General features: G+C 36.0%; 1 long non-coding RNA gene across 1 annotated transcript in view; it reads right to left on the bottom strand.

Moving 5' to 3' along the window:
* Positions 1-6702: 6702 nt before the first annotated feature.
* The window catches only part of LOC143237132 (uncharacterized), a 75353-nt gene continuing 61981 nt past the window's right edge, over positions 6703-20074 (bottom strand). Inside the window, exon 3 of the long non-coding RNA XR_013019878.1 lies at positions 6703-6949. This is a non-coding gene — a long non-coding RNA (uncharacterized LOC143237132). The remainder of the gene's footprint in view (positions 6950-20074) is intronic.

Genomic DNA, 20074 nt, shown 5'->3' with positions numbered 1-20074 from the left:
TTGTTTCAGTATGGTCTTAAACTTTTGACCAACTAGTATTTAGGCTAATTTCATAGTGTTCACATTTTCCCTATTAAACGCAATAAAAAAATTTTTTTTTATTTTTATTTTCCCTTTTCTTATTTTCATCTTTCAAAGCTCTACTCAAATAAGTGGTTGAGTCTAACAACGCAAAATGCATATTTCATCTTTGTGTTCATTGGCCTTAAGATTTTGGCCAGCAGTGTATATACCTGTATATTTAAAACAGCATGGATGAAGTCTAGAAAAGTGAGAATAAAAACTTTTACCACTCATTAAATTATTCTTCACGAGTAACACCTGTAGGAAAGAAGATAAAATGAGAACATTTGTGATTCCGTGTTCAAACGTGTTCGACATTTTACTTAAATACTTCATGCTTAACTGCTCCAGAAGAGAGCGCATGGATCACCACTTAACTCATTATACAACGCACAGTATTTTATTATGGGTCAACTTTTCGGTGACTTCTACTTAGACGTCGTATAATGTTTCTGTTACTTATTTTTAACAGTATGTATCTAAAGCTTGGACTTTACTGTTCTTGATTGAAGTTGTCGTTATACTGAGATTAATCTATACGGATGAAACATCTCGTGCTCTTGAAGATTTAGAAAAACCAAGTCCAAATGTTTTCTCGAATGGCAGTCAAGAATAAATATGTGCTAAGCCACTGAACCAATTACATCAGAAATTAAAGGAAACTAACTACCGGTATATTGCTAGAAGTACCTCCGCAGGCCCTCTTCCCCCGATAGGGTTTAGTTTAAAACCAAAATTTGAAGTAACAAATATTTTTATTTATTGCCTCTGATGTTCGTATGTCATGCTGTGTTGTAGCCTACAAAATGCACAATTCTTCTCATGATTCATAGCATGCGCTCGTTTTAACGATGCCGCGATTGTACAAATTGTATTGTTCAGCGTACTTTATGTGACGTCAATTTAGTGTTTACTGACATACTGACAGACAACACACTACTGTATTGTGATACAAATGATTAAAACAGTTGACCTCACCAAACGGCCTTCGGCCCCTTTTGGGGAAATAAAATTTGTAAATGTGATGAATACAAAGGGTTGCAGAAAATGTAATAGTTTTAAATCTTTCATTTGTAAAGTACATAGCTCGCTCTGATCTGAAGTTAAATATTATTACAAGGGTTGTGGTATAGAAAAGATATTCAGCGTGAGTTCTTTTGTTTTATAAAACCATCAACCATCACTTAGCTTATTAGATAAACAATAATAAATTTTTATCATACTACAACAATTGTACGCATAATTATATAAAACCAGCCCCTCCAGCGCACAGCGATATATCTATAGATTTACAACGCTAGAATCCGGGTTTCGATACCCGTGGTGGGCAGAGCAAAGAGAGCCTATTGTGTTGCTTTGTGCTTAAGTTTCAAACAAACTATAAAACTATAACTTTTGCTTGTCGATCTCAAACTAGATGTTGTGACAATTTCAACATGAAAATGTAAATAAACTTATTTCTTGAAATCCAAGTAAGGGGTAGTTTTGTTTTATAATTTTCGTTTCTGAACCATTAGAATATTTTAATCTGAATAATTCTAGTCTGATTATAATAAAAACACACGTGTAGAACGAAATGCAAAACGTATTGCAAATGTTCCCGCTTGAAAAATGATTTGTACATTTTTAACATGTGAATTAAGGAAATATCCAGGGATGTTAACAAATATGTTGTTTGTTTATTTGTTTGTTTTCTTCAAGTACATAGCTGCACATGGCTTACCTGTGTTCATTACAATGTAGCGATCGAATCCCAACTTTTAGCCTTGTGAGCTCTAAGTCTTATAGTTGACTCAACAGGAGACATTTCAGTTAGTTTGTTTGTTTTGATTTTCGCGGAAAGCTACACGAGGGCTATTTGCGTTAGCCGCCCCTTATTTAGTAGTGTGAGACTATAGGGAAGGCAGCTAGTCATCACCATCCACCGCCAACTCTTGGACTAATCTTTTACCAACGAATAGTGGGATTGACCGTCACTTTATAATGTCCCCACAGCTGAAAGGGCGAACATGTTTAGTGTGACAGGGAATCGACCCGCGATTCTCAGATTACGAGTCGAACGTCTTAACCCACCTGGCCATCTTGGGCCGTTGAGTTAGTACATTTATGAAAGTGATTTATTTGTGAAGTGCTAGACAGGATCATTCGAAACGGCTACCCTTTGAATTTCAGTTAGCAACATGTGAATTGGATTACGCATTCATGTGAAAACAAAACGTTACTTTAAAATTACTTTAAAAAATTTCGTCATTTGTAAGTAAAGATTCCCGTAAAGGCGACGAAAATAAACATACGTTTAATATTATGACTGTGAAAAAACAAAAACCTTTGAGAGCTTATTTTACTTGTAGTTGGAACGCTTTCATCGTTTTGTGTTTGTAGCTTTAGTTAGGCTAAATAATCTGATCCACTAGAGCTGTGAGATCCACGTCAGTAACTTAGTTACGGGCAATGACCAAAGGTAACTTAACGACCACTATCAAATGTAATTAACTTGAGATTGGTCCTCATTACGTAGATAAAGACGGTAGCTATTAAACAATGAATCCACGTATTCATATGTCATATGACAAAGAACAATAATCACAGATAAATAATTATCTTATAATCAATGCATATGAAGAGAAAAAAAAAATTCTACCTAACATTAAAAGATATTACTCCAAATAGATGTTTAACTCGTGTCATTTGGGAAACCAATTATTGCGTTGGTATTCAAAAACTGGAGTTTCACGCTGGGACAGCGGTAAGATTTGGTTTGTTTTGAATTTCGCGCAAAGCTACACGAGGGCTATCTGCGCTAGCCATCCCTAATTTTGCTATGTAAGACTAGAGGGAAGGCAGCTAATCATCACCACCCACCGCCAACTCTTTAGCTACTCTTTTACCAACGAATAGTGGGATTGATCGTATCATTATAACGCCCTCACGGTTGAAAGGACAAGTATGTTTGCTGCGACGGGGATTCGAGCCTGCGACCTTCAGATTACGAGTGGAGTAATTTAACCACCTGTCCATGTCGGTCCAAAAATTGTTAGTCTATGAAATTACAACTCTAAAATCAGCGATTCGATTCTCCTTTGTAAACATAACAAATAGCCCGCTGCGGGTTTGCTACAACAATAAAACACACACACAAAACCGAACGATGGGAGTTGAAAAATATAGACTCAAAACACTTTTAAAATATATTGTACAAAGTTGTAACTTACAGCTTGGGTAAATATACAATTATTAAATATTATTGTAATTATTACTTTCAATATTCAAGCTGTAATATCTATTAAATTTGGACAAAAAAGAATTAGAATGTTAACCACTTTTGGTTCGAAAGGCAGTGACCTTCTGTATAGATACAGACAATACAAGTTATTTTCATGGCAATAAAAATTCAACAACAATAAAAGCATTAGTAAAGTAAGTGAAACTTGGGACGTCGATTTTTTAACAGTGATTGAAAAAAACGAATTATCTACACAATTTTTGACGTTTTAATTTGGTGTGCTCCAGAGACTAGGTTTTCTTACATTCGTTTAATACTGATATTGTGTTTACGACAGATACCAAGTGTTCTGGTATTCTCAGTAATAAATTTGATAAGTTTACTTTAAAAAAAAAGGACTTGGTAGAGGTTTAACTTTGGAAACAAGACAGGCTGAATGTCATTGCTCTCTGATTCTCGTGTCAGGCTGTTGATCTGGGGTTCGAAACGTGACGTTGCTGAACATGTTTTAAGTTTTTAGCTTTAAGCATGTTATAAAAAGGACATTGAAGTCCATTATTCGGCTGTGCGTGCTGCTGGCTAATGTTTGTTCACTATTTCATAAACCGAATAAACCGAAGGGGATCTCTGACCTAACGCGCATGTCCATAAAGTATCATTCGGTTCAAATCCACAGAACTAAGAGAGAAGCAGCCAAGTGAGATTCTCGCATATAGTTAGTAATGTTGTCTTACTTTAGCAACAGGGTGACTGGAGTAGTAAGCAGAGTTTGAACATCGTACTATTTTTGGAACCAAGTGAGAGGCAGCCTAAGCATAAAAATGTTTTAACACAGACACCGAAACGCCATTTTTTTAGAACCAACTCAGTAGCAACACAGAAATAAAAGTGTTTTAACATAGACACCGAAACGTCATTCTATTCTAGAACCAACTTAGTAGCAACACAGAAATAAAAGTGTTTTAACATAGACACCGAAACGTCATTCTATTCTAGAACCAACTCAGTAGCAACACAGAAATATAAAGTGTTTTAACATAGACACCGAAACGTCATTCTATTCTAGAACCAACTCAGTAGCAGCAGATAGATCAAAGTGCTTTTAACAAAGACATCGAAACGTCATCCTATCATAGAACCAACTCAGTAGCAACAGATAAACAAAGTGTTTTAACAAAGACATTGAAACGTTATGCTTTTTGAAAATCATGTAAAACATACACATATGAAATGTTTCAACATGACAATAATCATGTCATCCTTCTTTAGAAAGAGTAGAAAGAGCCTGAACAGTTTATTTATTACAGTTCGTCTACTTTGAAAGCTCGAGATATGAGGACAGAAGGTTTTATGATAGTTTCAGGTGAAAACAGAAATAAAAGAGTATGATAGTTTCAGATAAATATAGAGATAAAAGAGTATGATAGTTTCAGATAAATATATAGATAAAAGGGTATGATAGTTTCAGGTAAATATAGGGATAAAAGGGTGTGATAGTTTCAGGTAAAAACAAAGATAAAAGGGTGTGATAGTTTCAGGTAAAAACAAAGATAAAAGGGTGTGATAGTTTCAGGTAAATATAGAGATAAAATGGTAAGAAAATAATCAGCACGCGAATTGAAAAGAAAAAAATTCAAACACCCACGCACAAAATAAAGTTGAATTATTATTTATCTTACTTAAGTCTTACTTATAAAGCTGCATCACCCTTTACTTGGGTATGTTTCACACCCTAGGAAAGAACAATACAGGAGCTTGACGGAGTGATAACAAGTTATCTTGCATAACCACAATGGTACAAGGCTTTAACCTGAACCAATCATTGAAGCATATTTAAGACCAGTCACATCCTCTTTACAGGAGTGTTAACTAAGAGCAGAACACTCACAAACATATACTAAAGAACATTTCTGAATATACTCGAATAATAAAATATTCTTTTCTAGTGCACAAGAGTAAAATGTAGCAGTTTTTAAGTGTGTTACTGTTGTAGAATATGATACATTGTCGTCGTCGTGTTTTGTAGCCAAGACAGCATTTACTTGGAGACTGTTTCAGGTCGTCTTCGTTTTCTGTTATCAAGACAAGTTACCAGGAGAATGTTTCAACCAATAGTTCGACACCCAATCTAACTCTAGAACCAGGACAAAATGAATCTTAATAAAGAGTTTCAACATAAACATTATTTATTTTAGAATTACAGCAAAAGATCCTAGAAGATGATTTTATCATAAAGCTCAAAATGTTTTTGTTTCCTTGAATCAACACAAAAGCAGCCCCAAGAAGTTCTTTTCACAAAGTGCGACACGTCCTCAGAACAAGTCTGTAAGAGCCTGAACAAAAAAAAAAATGAAGATAAAATTAAAAGATTTAAGAAAGTTAAATAAACTAAGAACTAAAATAGAGAAAGTTAGTGGGAGAAACCGGAAGAGAAAAAACAGAAACCGAAAGACTTAACAGAAAGAACTTGATAAAAAAGGACAAATAACAGAAGGAAAGTGAGAGGAAAAACGACAGAAAAGAAAAAAAAGTATATGATAAGCGCTAAACGACGGAAACGAAAAAATACATTAATTAAAAAGATAAAAATAAAAAATTAATTAAATAAGTTAATAAAAGGATAAAATAAAAAATTAATTAAATAAGTTAATAAAAGGATAAAAATAAAAAATTAATTAAATAAGTTAATAAAAAAGATAAAAAATAATTAAATTAACTTTATTAAATAAATTAATAAAAAGATAAAAAATAAAAAATAATTAAATTAAATAAATTAATAAAAAAATACAATGAAGAGAAAAAATTAGAAACTACACGAGCGTCAAGATAACAACAGAAACAACCAGCGAAGAGACAAGTATGGAACGGGAAACCACAAATAACAAATATATGTATGAGAAAACTAAATAAGGAAAGTATAACTGAAGAGACCGTAAACAGAAATGGAAAAACAATTCACGAACAAACATACTGGAAACAGAAACAAGAAAATATATGATTGAACGTGCAATTACAACAATATAGGAAAAATCTAGTATAATGAAAAACGATACTAAAAACACGAGAAAAACTTAATCAAAGAGTCTAATAACATACAGCTCAATATACGGTTTGTACAACTGTTGTAACACGATTAGTACAATTGTTATAATACGATTGGTACAGTTTGTATCATACAGTTTGTATAGGAAATATCAGACGGTTGACATTAAAGAAAATATTACAATGATAGCCAGTTTAACTGTTGCTTGTTTCAAAGCAAAACTTAAGAAACTCAACTGTAATCGTAATGAAACAGCTTTATAAGCAATTTTGCACCACCCAGTAGAGCACAAAAGTAAAAACAAAGAGAAAATATAATCAAACAAACCAATAAAACAATCGATTGAAAAAATTTTGTTTGCTTGTTTGTTTTGAATTTCGCTACATGAAAGCTACACGAGGGCTATCTGCGATAGCCATCCTTAATTTAGTAGTGTAAGATTGGAAGGAAGGAAGCTAGTCATCACCACCCACCGCCAACTCTTGTGCTATTCTTCTATCAACGAATACTGGGATTGACCGTCACGGCTGAAAGGGTGAGCATGTTTGGTGTGATGGGGATTCGAACTTGTGACCGTCGGATTATGAGTCGAGTGCCTTAACCACCTGGTTATGCCGAGCCTGATTGAAAAAAATAATAATTGGAAACGGTACCAACACATAAACAAACAAACAAACAAACAAAAAACAACAGAAAAGTACAAGTAAAGAGACTACAGAATAAAAAAGTATTCCGCTAGTACAATGGTAAGTCTACGGACTTACAACGCTGAAATTAGAGGTTTGATTCCCCTCTGACGAACTCAGTAGATAGCCCTATGTGGCTTTGCTATAAGAAAAACACAGAAAATAAGAAAGTTAAAATATGGAACGGACTAAAAACGGTAAATAAATGGATCAACGTACACTTTTTGTGTGCGTGTGTTGAAAAACTAGAAACTTCGTGTAAAGTTTTTAACAAGACGAACTTTTATTTAGATCTAATAATTTTCGCAATTTTTTAAACTGTAGAGAAGTTCTTGGAAATTTTTTTTTTAATGTCGCGCAAAGCTACACTAGGGTTATTTGCGTTGGCCGTCCATAATTTAACAGCGTAAAACCAAAGGAAAGGCAGTTAATCATCACCACCCACCGCCAACTTTTGGGTTACTTTTAACAAAAAGAATGGTGAGATTGACCGTCACATTATAACGCTCCCACGGGTGACAGGGCGAGCATATTTGGTATGACGCTGATTCGAACCCGCGACCCTCGGATTATAAGGCAAGTGCCTTAACCACCTGGCCATGCCAGGCCTCCTAGAAAAATAAAAACTTATAAACCACAGCATACAGAATTATAATACTTCGATGGTTTATTGTTCGTAGCATCCAAAAGAAATAATAAATAAGATATACACTTCATGTTGCTGTATTATTACAGTTATTTACATTAAGTAGCACTTACACAGAACATCTTTTATCAGTGACTTGTTCGAATAATTCGTCCCAACAATTGGCATGCCAGATTTCCACGGTTTTGATTGGTCTCCAAAGGGTGGTAACCTGTAGATTGCCCACGAGTAATTCTATTGTTTATACATCTCAAGAAAGTAAGTAATATTTTTTTTCAAATCTCTGGAGTTCAGGGGGTCGTCAAGCCAGGGTGAGTGAGAAGACAGGGAAGTCTGTCTTCTCCCCCTTTATTACTATGCATACACGATATAATTACGTTATATGGGTTTGTGCCTGTGTTTCTCACTTTGTGTTAGGTATTCCAGTACAACAAATATACGCAAAGCAATTCAAAATGAACACAATTGCTTTTCTTTTTTCTAAGAGAAAACTCACAGAAGCGTAAGAGTCATTACCTCTCTCTGCTGTCTTATTATAATCGAAATCTTGAAAAATGTGTGACAAGCGTGTTTTTCTATTAACTGTTTCGTTTGAGTGATAATTATAATTATTGCATATAATTTGGTGCACTCGTTAGATTCGGCGGCGTCACCAGGATAAGTAATGAAAGTATCAGCGTTACACGCATGCGTAGTTGAAGCTCCCCATTACACTTTTAATCCATTGTCCAAGCGCTGGATATGTTACGTCAGGATTACTAACATTGTACAGGTGAGAGTTTGTTTGTTTTGGAATTTTGCACAAAGCTACTCGAGGGCTATCTGTGCTAGCCGTCCCTAATTTAGCAGTGTAAGACTAGAGGGAAGGCAGCTAGTCATCACCACCCACCGCCAACTCTTGGGCTACTCTTTTACCAACGAATAGTTGGATTGACCGTCACAATATAACGCCCCCACGGCTGGGAGGGCGAGCATGTTTGGCGCGACTCGGGTGCGAACCCGCGACCCTCAGATTACGAAGCGCACGCCTTAACGCGCTAGGCCATGCCGGGTCCACAGATGAGAGAGAATTGCACGAGCCAGAAGTTATAAAACAAAACAAAAACATTGTGTTTCAAGCTGCACTTTTCACGATGGGTCTAGCTGGTCGAGAATTCGAGAAACAAGTTACAATGTAAAGTGCACGTGCTGGTTTGATTCGTATAGTTGCTTTTTTACTTCAAAAAATAAATTTTCAAACATCTTTTTTTTTTTTTACGTGCGGACGAGTAGAAATGCACAATGTACTCTATCGGGTGAATGTATGAAGATTTCTTAACAACGGGTTATTATTTTAGTGTACCATGCAGCCGGAGTCCGGTAATCCGTCTAATATTCGATTATTGCCGTAGGAGCTTTCAGAGACAGTCGTGACGCCAGTAGCTAGCTTCGTTAATGACGCTAGAAGACAAACGAGTGCATGCAGGTTGGATTGTACAAAGCAAGTTTTTATGCGTGTCGTAATAACGTCGGACTTACTAAACGCCGTCAGGGTATTACGAGCTCCACCTGTCTCCTACACAATGCACGCGGAGCGTGCACATGATGTAGTAAGTTGCGTGTTCTAGGAGGAACCGCTTTATTGTGTAGCTTGCCCCCCTTGTGTTCCAGTAATATAAAGAACTCATGAGCTTGCTGTCGGTCTGAATGGACGCCAGAATTGTCGTCTACGTGCCTCATGCGAGAGAACAGCCGAATTCTTTGTCGACGCTGTTGCGTGCTTTTCTAGCTCATTTATATTTGAGTGCAGTATTCGTTGCTCCGTGATATGACTGCATGGTTGCTAATATCGAACCTTCTAGACATTCCTTACATTCTTTCTGACTGACAATCCCTTTGTCGAGGGATTGAATATTCCAGGAATTTGGCGTCCAAGCAATAACCTTAATATTTTCTATGGCTTACTTTTACGTCCACTACGAGCCCGTGTGAAACATCTGGGCATGCAAGCTCATTAGAAAGTCCTTGGCTCTATTTCTCAACCCCGACCCTCCACTACACCCCACCCCCCTTGCTGACAAGTTTTTAGTTGAGGTCAGAAAGTTAGGTTGTGGAGTGAGTTTTTAGACCGAAAAGAAATGTAACATGCATACATGGTATTTCTTCATTTTCCGAACAATTTCTTTCTGGTGGAAGATTATTCATCTTAGAGCTATCTGATTGAGCTTCCAACAGTTTGAAGTGTAACATATGTCTAGTTATATTTTGTGCGTGTGCCAAACAAGCAGATTCAAAAGAAAATTCGCAATAAGAAGAGATTTACAGAATGTGCTCACAAAAAGAAGAACCCCATGGGACAGCAGTTTGACAAACAAAATACAATTTAATACAATTGGGATCAAATGAAAATAAAGCCAAGAAAAAGAAAACTAACATAAAAATGAAACACAACAGTCAAGTAGAAATAAGACTAAATATATTGAGAAATTTACATATAAATTTTGAGATGCAAGCCAGGAACAACTGAATAAACTGAAATCTTTGGTTCACCATACCACCAATAGCGCAACTGATCTTATTTGTCACGTTGTTAGCTGAGCCAATCATAATTAAAAAAGTCCGTTTGGAAACGGTTCTGTTTTGTATGATTGTAGGATCAGTAATGTCACAAGGTCGACATGGTGAGTATGAAAGCCTGATATACCAATGAGAAGACAGAGACAGCTCAGACTGGCAATAACAAGCGAGGTAACACATCTCAGGTCAGATTTATAGTAAGCTAAAATCAAAATTTTAGACACACGACATAATATACGAAAAACAGAATAATGTTGAAACTTTTTGCGACGTTGGTTACAGAAGGATATTTACAATAGTTCCAAAGTTAATCTTCTAAATATCTGTTTTCAAAGCTACGTTTTCATGAAGACAAGGAGGTGCCATTATGCTAGACATGTAATGGTGGAAATTCCAGAGAAATGTTTTATCCTGTTATATCTTCAAGTATGGAAATGAGAATTGAAAGTAATGGAGTCCTGGTTCTAAAGGTGCATCATGGATAAACCACACCTCAGATGAAGATGCTTTGTGAAGAGCAGGTTCCTGGAGGAAGCTGCTGACCAATGCCAGAAGAAGAAAGTTGGAGTTTTTGGACATCTTATGAGGAAGAAAGAAGCTGAAAGTTTAATGATCGTAACTGAGTAAATTGAAGAAAGGAAGAACCGTGTAAGACAGAGGTTTACAAGAGTCTGTTTAAATGGATGAATGTAATGGCATTGAAAATTATTTGTGCCTTAAGGAGAACAGAGTTGTGGAAGACCATGGTCACCAAAGTCCTGTTTGGACATGGTATATATAATATTGTGCAAAAGTGTGAGAACAAAGTCAAAAAGTACATTTTAGGCTACCTTAATCCATATCTTTTATAATTTTCTTATTTAGTACATTGTAAACTTAGTGAAAGTGACTGAGTTCAGCAAATAGTTAATACTTTCTGTGTTCCTCATTTACATTAAATTAAACTACAGACAGTATTTCAGGCATTGTTGGAACATATTGAATAAATGTGTCTCTTTCACCTTTCTTCCACCAGATGTACAATCTACCTTTAGAACCAAATATTTCAAAATTCGACTCATTCGTCAATAACACCCTTTTTCTAATCATCAACAGTCCAGTTTTGTACTTTTTAGGAAATTGCAGTCTTTTGATAATATTTTAAGATTGAAGTAATGGATTTTTAGCTGTTACACGACCATATATTTCATTCTTGCTGAGTCTTCATGATATTGTATATCAGAACACTTTTCTGTCAGTTGGTACATGGTTGTTTATCTCATACTTGAGATCAGTGGCAGTCTTTCTTCTGTCTTGAAAGTTTGTTTGTTTGTTTTCTAATTTCGTGCAAACCTACTCGAGGGCTATCTGCGCTAAACCAACTTTTACCAACGAATAGTGGGATTGATCGTAACATTATAACGCCCCCACGGCTGAAAGGGCGAGGATGTTTGGCGCGATCCTCGAATTACGAGTCACATGCCTTAACACACCTGGCCAGGTCTTGAAAGCTGCATAAACAAAGATATTTTGCATCAGTATAACTGAAGTTAGGTGTTCTGTCTCTTCCTTTTTCTATTTTAATATTTATCTGTCTCGGTCACACTATCTAAGGTGTACTTGACAACGTTTGGGGAGTATTTCAAGTTTGTAGTAATTTGTCAGAAAGTCCAACCAGCATCGCAAAGAGCTTTTATACGAACTCTCTGCTCTGCTGACAGTTCTCTAAGCTTTATGGGCTGTGACATGACAACAAAACTTAATATATAGTGTTAAACTTTTTTTTAAATTAAGGTTCATGTGTGAAGCGCTATTAAATTGATTTCTTATAGCATATATCAGTACCATATGTTAGAGTCTTCCCATATAGTTAAGACACTGCATGGGGTACCTCGACAGATATTTCAGGCTATAAATTTGATCAGTATGTTCATTCAAGCAAAACCATTATGACATATCCTTGGTACAAGTATATGGGAATTCCAAACAATGGTAAGTATTCTCACCCTAGCTCATTGGGTTGTCAACATGGATCAGTGAAGTATTACCATATGGTTGAAGTTTACATCTTGTAATAACATTTTAGAATTAGTCCTATAAAATGGAAAGAATGACAAAATATTCTCTTGTCCAAACAGTTTTGCATAGTACTGTATTTATATATATATATACAGATCTCTGAAAGACCGCGGTCACCAACGTCTTGTATGGATAAAGTGCACAGAAAAAATTTGGTATTATGTTGTTAACCCTCAGTTGTCACCAAATATAACCTTTTTTAAACTCTTTTCCGTTTTTTTAACTTTTAGTCCACTTATTTTATATTCATTTTGGCTAACCTGACGCCTCATAAAAATTCTGAGATATATAGGTTGAGATAAAAAAAAGAAAAGAAAGATAGCCATTGGTCATTAAATGCCAAATAATTTGATTAAAATTGATAGTTTTAAATGCTTACAGAAAATTTCGATATTGGTATTTTCTGGTGTTGTTCTGGTTTTTGTTATGAGTACATAGCATCATTTTCATGTTTAATAGCACAAAAAGGTATGTCGAACGAGCTTGCCAGAGTAAAAGACTCCCCGCCATTTCCTCAGTTTTATATGCAAATTTAACACTCCAATAGATTTTTTAAACTGATGCTTAAAATACAAACTTTTTCCTCACAAAATCAAAATGGAAAACGATAATATGGCAAGAGAACGAGAATGTCACTTTTAATTAATGTTCTTCAGTTAATAATCATGTTCATCTTGTGAGGAGGGTACTTGTGTTCAAAATTATGTTATGTGATTAAAAAATTGGTTTTGCGCATGCCTCAATTATGTTTCTAAGTGTCTGAATTCTGAATACCCAAAAATGAGATCCCCCAGTGGCTCAGCAGTATGTCTACGGACTTACAACGCTAAAAACCGAGTTTCGATACCAGTTGTGGACAGACCACAGATAACCCATTGTGTAGCTTCGTACTTAATTCAAAACAAACCCAAAGTGTGGCATTATTTATGAATTTTTGTTTGTGGTGCCATTCAGTAGACGTTACGGGAATTTTGGTTACGTGCATAGATACTGACATACACGCTACGTTCGTTATAGTACAATTACAACTAACTTTCAAGAAACATGAGGTCATTTTTCAGGGAACATCATCTATAGATACAAAAAGATGTTTGAATATATAAAAGGTGTACTGTAATTTACATTAAGTACGCGTTACATTTAACAAGTTCAGGGTTATTTGCACTAGTATTTGAATGTTTGAAGACAGTTATTTTAATGTTCGCGGGTTTTTCGCGAGCCGTACACCATATACAACACACTTGCATTCAGTATGGAGGACCCTACTCCATATGGAGAATCAGCAGTTAGTGAGGTAAAAGTCTAAACTTTTTGTATTACAGAGGCTAAGTATGTTACATTCAAACTGTTTTGGAGCCTCAACACGTTATTACATTTTATAGTGTCCCATTCTGTCATATTCTATCTTGACGAAATCCTTGCAGTGCATTGTCTGTTGAAAAGGCCCATCATAAGACTGTCATATCTAAAGCACACTTCTTTTCCCTGCAGACTTTCCATGACCCATTTGATGTATAAGCATAATGGTTTCCAAGTTCCCACTTCAACATTTCTTTCACAGAGAAATCCACGAGTACTGTATCTAGTGGCTTAACTGGCGTGTCTTTGTATCGAATAAAATGAATACCAATTTCATTTTACATCTGCTTCATACATGCAATAGTTGAACTTGTGTTGCTTGTCTAGTCAGATTATGTTGCTTATTGTTGCCTGGACCACATACACAGATTTTTACCATTGACCTTTGTTTGCGTGAATTCTTACCTTTTATAAAACGCCATATTTTACGTACCACAAATAGCGATATATTTATTACAAGTCTCTTTATGAATGCTTCTGGTTTCCTTAGATGAGTTAACAAGTTCTGAATCCTTAATCTAAACACACTTTCAATATTTGAGCATAGAGATGTATTGCAAAGGGAAGGGCTGTAACATACTCTTTCTGTTTGTTTTTGTTTTTCGAATTTTGCGCAAAGCTACTCGAAAGCTATTTGCGCTAACCGTTCCTAATTTAGCAGTGTAAGACTAAAGGGAAACCGGCGTGTCATTACCACTTACCGCCAATTCTTGGGCTACTCTTTTACCAACTAATAGTGGGATTGACCGTCACATTATAACGATTCCACGGCTGAAAAGGTGAGCATGTTTGTTGCGAAGGGGATTCGTACCCGCGACCTTCGGATTAAGAGCTGAATGTCTTAACCACCTGGCCATGCACTGTTTATACTAAAAGGTTTCAGTATAAACGTGAGACGTTTTAAAATTTAGAAACAGTAAAGATTATGAACGAAAAGATGGATGAATTAGGATTACATTTACTGGTGAAATTAGGAGACATTCTTTCTTTCTTACTTTCTCTTTCTTCTTACTATCTCCAATTTTTCTTTGTAACTTACATGGTACGCGCTTTTAAATCTGTGTGTGTGGTCTCGAATATATAAAAATTATACATGGGCTAACTACGTTAGCCGTCCATAGTTTTAAACTGATAGACTAGAGGAAAGGTAATTAGTACACAGTTCCTCCTCTTGGACTATTACAATTGAATAGCGGGATTTGTTTAACCTTCACTTTTATAACTCATTTAAGGCTCCAACCTACGGCGTCCAATTTTACAGTAAAAGAACTGGAAACTTGGACGTATAGTTTCACAATTTTTCACGCTATCTGCAAGACTACGTCTGACCTTACTTTAAAGTGATATTAGTAGAAGCTGGAGATTTAGACAGAAAATTAGACAAAGAGATATAAAAACATTGTACCTAAATTCCAAGTTCATATCCAAATTCGAGAAAAAAAAATTTAATACACAGTCGTTTGGTGACACATTTCCCCATTTTCCTTTCTTAGAAGTTGTTTAGTGTGTTCATAAATAAAATACAAACTGTACGACCTATAATACCTCCCTTTCATATATAAAATACACAAAATTAAGTTTATATTATTTTATTCACCAAAAACAAGCATTTTTCGTATTACACAACGAAAGTAATCAATTATCACATGTGCCATTTTGAAAGACTGAAGAATAGCAAAAAGATAAAATAATTCCCGAAGAAAATAGAAAAATAATAGAGTGCGTGACAGTCAATAACAAAACAATAATACAACACACACACGCGAAAAAAAAAAAAACACGAATAGAAAGGAAGGCTAGAATTGAAATGTATGTTCAGACTGGTCAATAATTCTTTATAACCAGGAGGTATCATAGATGTAACGGTTGCTTTCAACATTAAGAAGAATCGCCAGTTAATAATTATGTGATAATACATTGACAAGAATGCTCTTTCAGCCATGAGTGCGTTATAATGTGACGGTCAATCGCACTCTTCGTTGGCAAAATAGTAGCACAAGACCTGACGGTGGATGGTGATGACTAGCTGCCTTCCCTCTAGTCTTACACTACAAAATTAGGGACGGATAGCACAGATAGCCCTCGTGTAGCTTTGGGCGAAATTCAAAAAACATAATAAACAAACTGACAAAAATGGTGAAATGTATATCCATTATAAGCAACTTCTCTGATTTTCCTTCGAGCAACTTCTATCACGTGATTTATTTAATTTACGTAATTAACCAGTATGGTTTTTCTTTATTTTTACTGAAAGCTATGGTTGTTCTGGTTGATCATATTAACGTCCTGTGATACTCTCGTCCTCATGTTCTCTCTCTCTCTTCCCCCCCTTTTTTTTTTCCTCTTGACCATAGTGGCCTCGTTGTTGAGAGTACTTGAATAACGTTTGGAGCAGAATAACATTATGAGTAGTGATCGTAAACTGACACGTTTGGAGTACATAATTCATTTTTGGATGGTATTTATTTCTACATCTTGTGTCACGCCTGCGTGAGAGAGAACAAGTGAGTCATGAAAATTCCGGTTCATACATACAATCTATAAAGATATAGCTACAGGATACTGCCATTAGTTTTCCAACCGTTTTCAAATTCAAAGAATCTCTATCTTTGCTTAAAATGACTTTTCTTTCATGCAAACCTCTTCTGTCCCTCGAAGCGTGAACAATGTGATCATTTATAAGAACAGCATAGCAAAAACGAAAGAAATCTGAGATACATTATTCTTGCAGTAAACATTAGGGTTACAGTAACTTTCTTTTATCATACCGGTACTATGGTTAACTATTATAGTATGTAGCAGATGCTCTTTCATGACACTGATAACACACCAACAGACTATGACTGAAAAACTTATTCCTCTCATACTGATAAGTTAGCCTTACATTTGACCATTGTGTGATTTGCCGAACTGTCGTATTTTATGTCTGCTTATGCATAATTAGTTTACATTTATGTGAACACTAAACTCTTGATTCGTCTCAGAATTGAGCCTTGATTTCGCAACTTCAACTCTTCTAATAAACTGTGTAGTTGTCTGATCAATTCATCAGAATCAGATGAAGGCAATCTCAATCACTCCAGAGAACCTTCAGTAAAATAACTCTTATCTCTATCTTTGTGATGGCTATGAAACTTAATCTGATATGATTTTGTGTGTTATTTTGCCCCTTTATAGCAAGGTCAAGCGTGGCCCTGGAGCTAATGTTACAAACTGTGAATCTAAAAAACATAGTTCGCGTCCCTTGCCCTCCCACTACGAAACAAAAAAAATATACATATATTTGGGCGGCAGGCGTTTTATAATAGTGACGGTCAAATCACTTAATTCGGTCTCACAAGAGTAACTCCATAGTTGGCGGTGGGTGGTGATGACTAGCTGCCTTCCCTATAGTCTTACACTGCAAAATTAGGGACGACTAGCGCAGATAGCCCTCGAGTAGCTTTATAAAAATAAAAATCAAACAAACTTCTTTTCCGCTCGTGTTCATTTACAATAACATAAACCAGAATTCAGAATGTAAAGACCAGAACGAAAAAAAAATGAAAATGACGTATACAGATTTCGTCAAAGTTTTTTAATCTTTCTTTGTTTAGAATTAAGAACAAAGCTACAAAATGGGATTTCTGGGATTTTCTCACCACGGATATCGAAACCCGGTTTCTACCGTTATAAGTCCGCAGACATACCGCTGTGCTACTAGGAGGTTTCATCAAGAAGAAAAATTGATTGTTTTGAGTTTCGCGCAAAGCTACTCGCGGGCTATCTGCACTAGCCGTCTCTAATTTAGCAGTGTAAGACTAGAGATAAGGCAGCTAGTCATCACCACCCACCGCCAACTCTTAGGCTACTCTTTTACCAACGAATAGTGGGATTGACCGTCACATTTTAACGCCCCCACGACTGAAAGAGCGAGCATGTTTGGTGCGACCGAGATTCGAACCCGCGAACCTCAGATTACGAGTCGAGTGCCTGAACCCACCTGGCCATGGCGGGCGAAAAAAATTGAAAGTTTATTTGAAGAACAAGCGTTTGGTGATATACCCGTATTAACTACCCATCAGCTACACCATACTTATTAATTTAGAAAAAAAAGAACTATGCAAAGATGATGAAAAATAAAACCGCGGTAAGAATACAGTTGGGGAATGAAGATGATCTTTACTTATCATCTGATGAAATGGTTGCTGAAAGAAAACGTATATATAAATATAAAGTGTATTGAGGTAAATGTGTAATACTACCATGAATATTCTCTAAGCACTCAATAGTCCTAATAAGTAAACTAAATACCAAAACAAAACACTCAGTAACTTGAAATTACCACGGCAAAACATACAGCAAAGCCACATCGTGCTATCTGCTCCTTCCACCCATAAGAATCGAAACTCTGGTTCAAGCATTTTCAATTTGAAGACTTATTGCTGTCCCATATGGGGACTTAGTGCCGTCTATTGATATATTCACTTACAAAGGTTGTAAATGATTCTTTTAACAAACGCCACACCTTTCCGTAACGATCAGTTTCGATCCACGTGTTTCCTTCTCATCTGGTGATCTAATTAATAACAACATACTGTTTTTATTTTTTTACAACATAGACGACTGATTAGTTTTCCTCAAGCTGCCACATGCGAGCTCATAACTAAGCTTCGTGAATGATTAAAACGTAAACAGTCACTGAAAGCAACAAAGCACCGACCAATGTACTCTCTGGTGACTGAGCAGTGAGACTGAAGGCTTTTAACTATAAAAAACGGATTTCGATACCTGTAGCGCATATATTACAGATAATGCAACTTTGTTCTTAATAACAAACAAACAAATAAACTGACCAATGTACAAGTAATGTATCTGTATTGGCCCGATAAAGCATCACTGTAATATTAAAAGCAGTTCAATACTATAATTTGATGTTTTTCTCGAAAAGTTTCTTCGGTGCTGTTGTCACAGTCTGACAAACAATATTTGGTGCACAATCTTTCAGATAGGGGGTGAAACGATATTCCATATATCAAGCACAGCTATTGCTTTTCAATAATTACCGAAACTTTGATTCTGTGAGATTCTTTTATTGTTTAATAGATACTCGTAAAACCTTTTTATATTTACAATAAGAGCAGTTATATAACATATTGTACCACCAGTGGCACTGGCTTATAGTTACAATAAGAAATTTTCTTTTATACAGATATATACACTGTCAGTCTGGCAAGTTTCAGAAAACTGTGGGTAGGGGATGTATAAGGCTTAATTATTATATTTAAAATTATTATATATTTAAAAAAAAAACTGTTATGAAAAATAACAGGTTCAAATCAGCTTACAAAGTCATGGGCCGAGTGTGGCCTTTGAGCTAGTTCGCACTAACCGTGAATCTGAGGGTACATTAGTTTGTGCAAGTTACGTGCTGCACTTTGGGGTTGTGCTATACAAGTAACTGTCAAATACAACTGTTTTGTCAGTCAAGAATAGCCCATAAATTGGCAGTAAATGCTGTTGACTTCCTGCCAGGCCTGGCATGGCCAGGTTAGTGTGCACGACTTGCAACCAGGTGGTTAACGCATTCTATTCGTAATCCGAGGATCTCGAGTTCAAATCCTCGTCACACCAAACATGCTCGCCCTTTCAGCCGTGGTGGCGTTATATTGTACGGTCAATCCCACTATTCATTAGTAAAAGAGTAGCCCAAGACATGGCTGTAGATAGTGATGACTAGCTGTTTTTCCTCTAGTCTTACACTGATATATTAGGGACGGCTAGCGCAGATAGCTCTTGTGTAGCTTTGTCCGAAATTCAGAAAAAAGCAATCAAAGAAACCACCTGCTTTTCTTCTAACGTGTTACTTCAGAATGAAGGATGATTGTACATAGACACTCCCCTGTGTAGCCTTGAAGAAACAGAAAACAATCAATAGTCATTGAAGTATACAACCTGAATATTAAAACATTTACTTAGACTATCAGAAATAAGCCTATTTTTTATACCTAATCGTCTACGGTTGTCTACGAAGCTCTATAGAGGCGTGCATGTTTTGTCTACCGTCCCCAATTTGGAATTACAGATCAAAGGGAAGTCAGTCTGTTGGCAGAGCCAACTTTAAACAACCAATAGTGAGACTGAGTGCCACAACTGAAAGGGCGAGCATGTTCGGAGTTGAGTTTCGATCCCGCAAATCGAACATTGCGAGTCTAGCGCTCAACTTATCATGTTGTCCCTCACTAGTACAGTGGTAAGTCTCCGGATTTACAGCACTAAAATTAGGGGTTCGCTTCCCCTCGGCGGACTCAGCAGATAGCCCGATGTGGCTTTGCTATAAGAAAACGCACACACAACTCATCATGTTAAATGAATACCTATGCAGTTCTAAATCACGGTTCATAAGAACCACAACTAGTTCAAAACATTATCCGACATGATAGCTACCCCAATAAGTAAAC

This window comes from Tachypleus tridentatus, chromosome 13 (genome assembly GCF_004210375.1).
Source record: "Tachypleus tridentatus isolate NWPU-2018 chromosome 13, ASM421037v1, whole genome shotgun sequence".
Classification (NCBI taxonomy): domain Eukaryota; kingdom Metazoa; phylum Arthropoda; class Merostomata; order Xiphosura; family Limulidae; genus Tachypleus; species Tachypleus tridentatus.
Note: the sequence above shows the minus strand (reverse complement) of the source record. Positions and strands in the feature narration are given on the sequence as shown.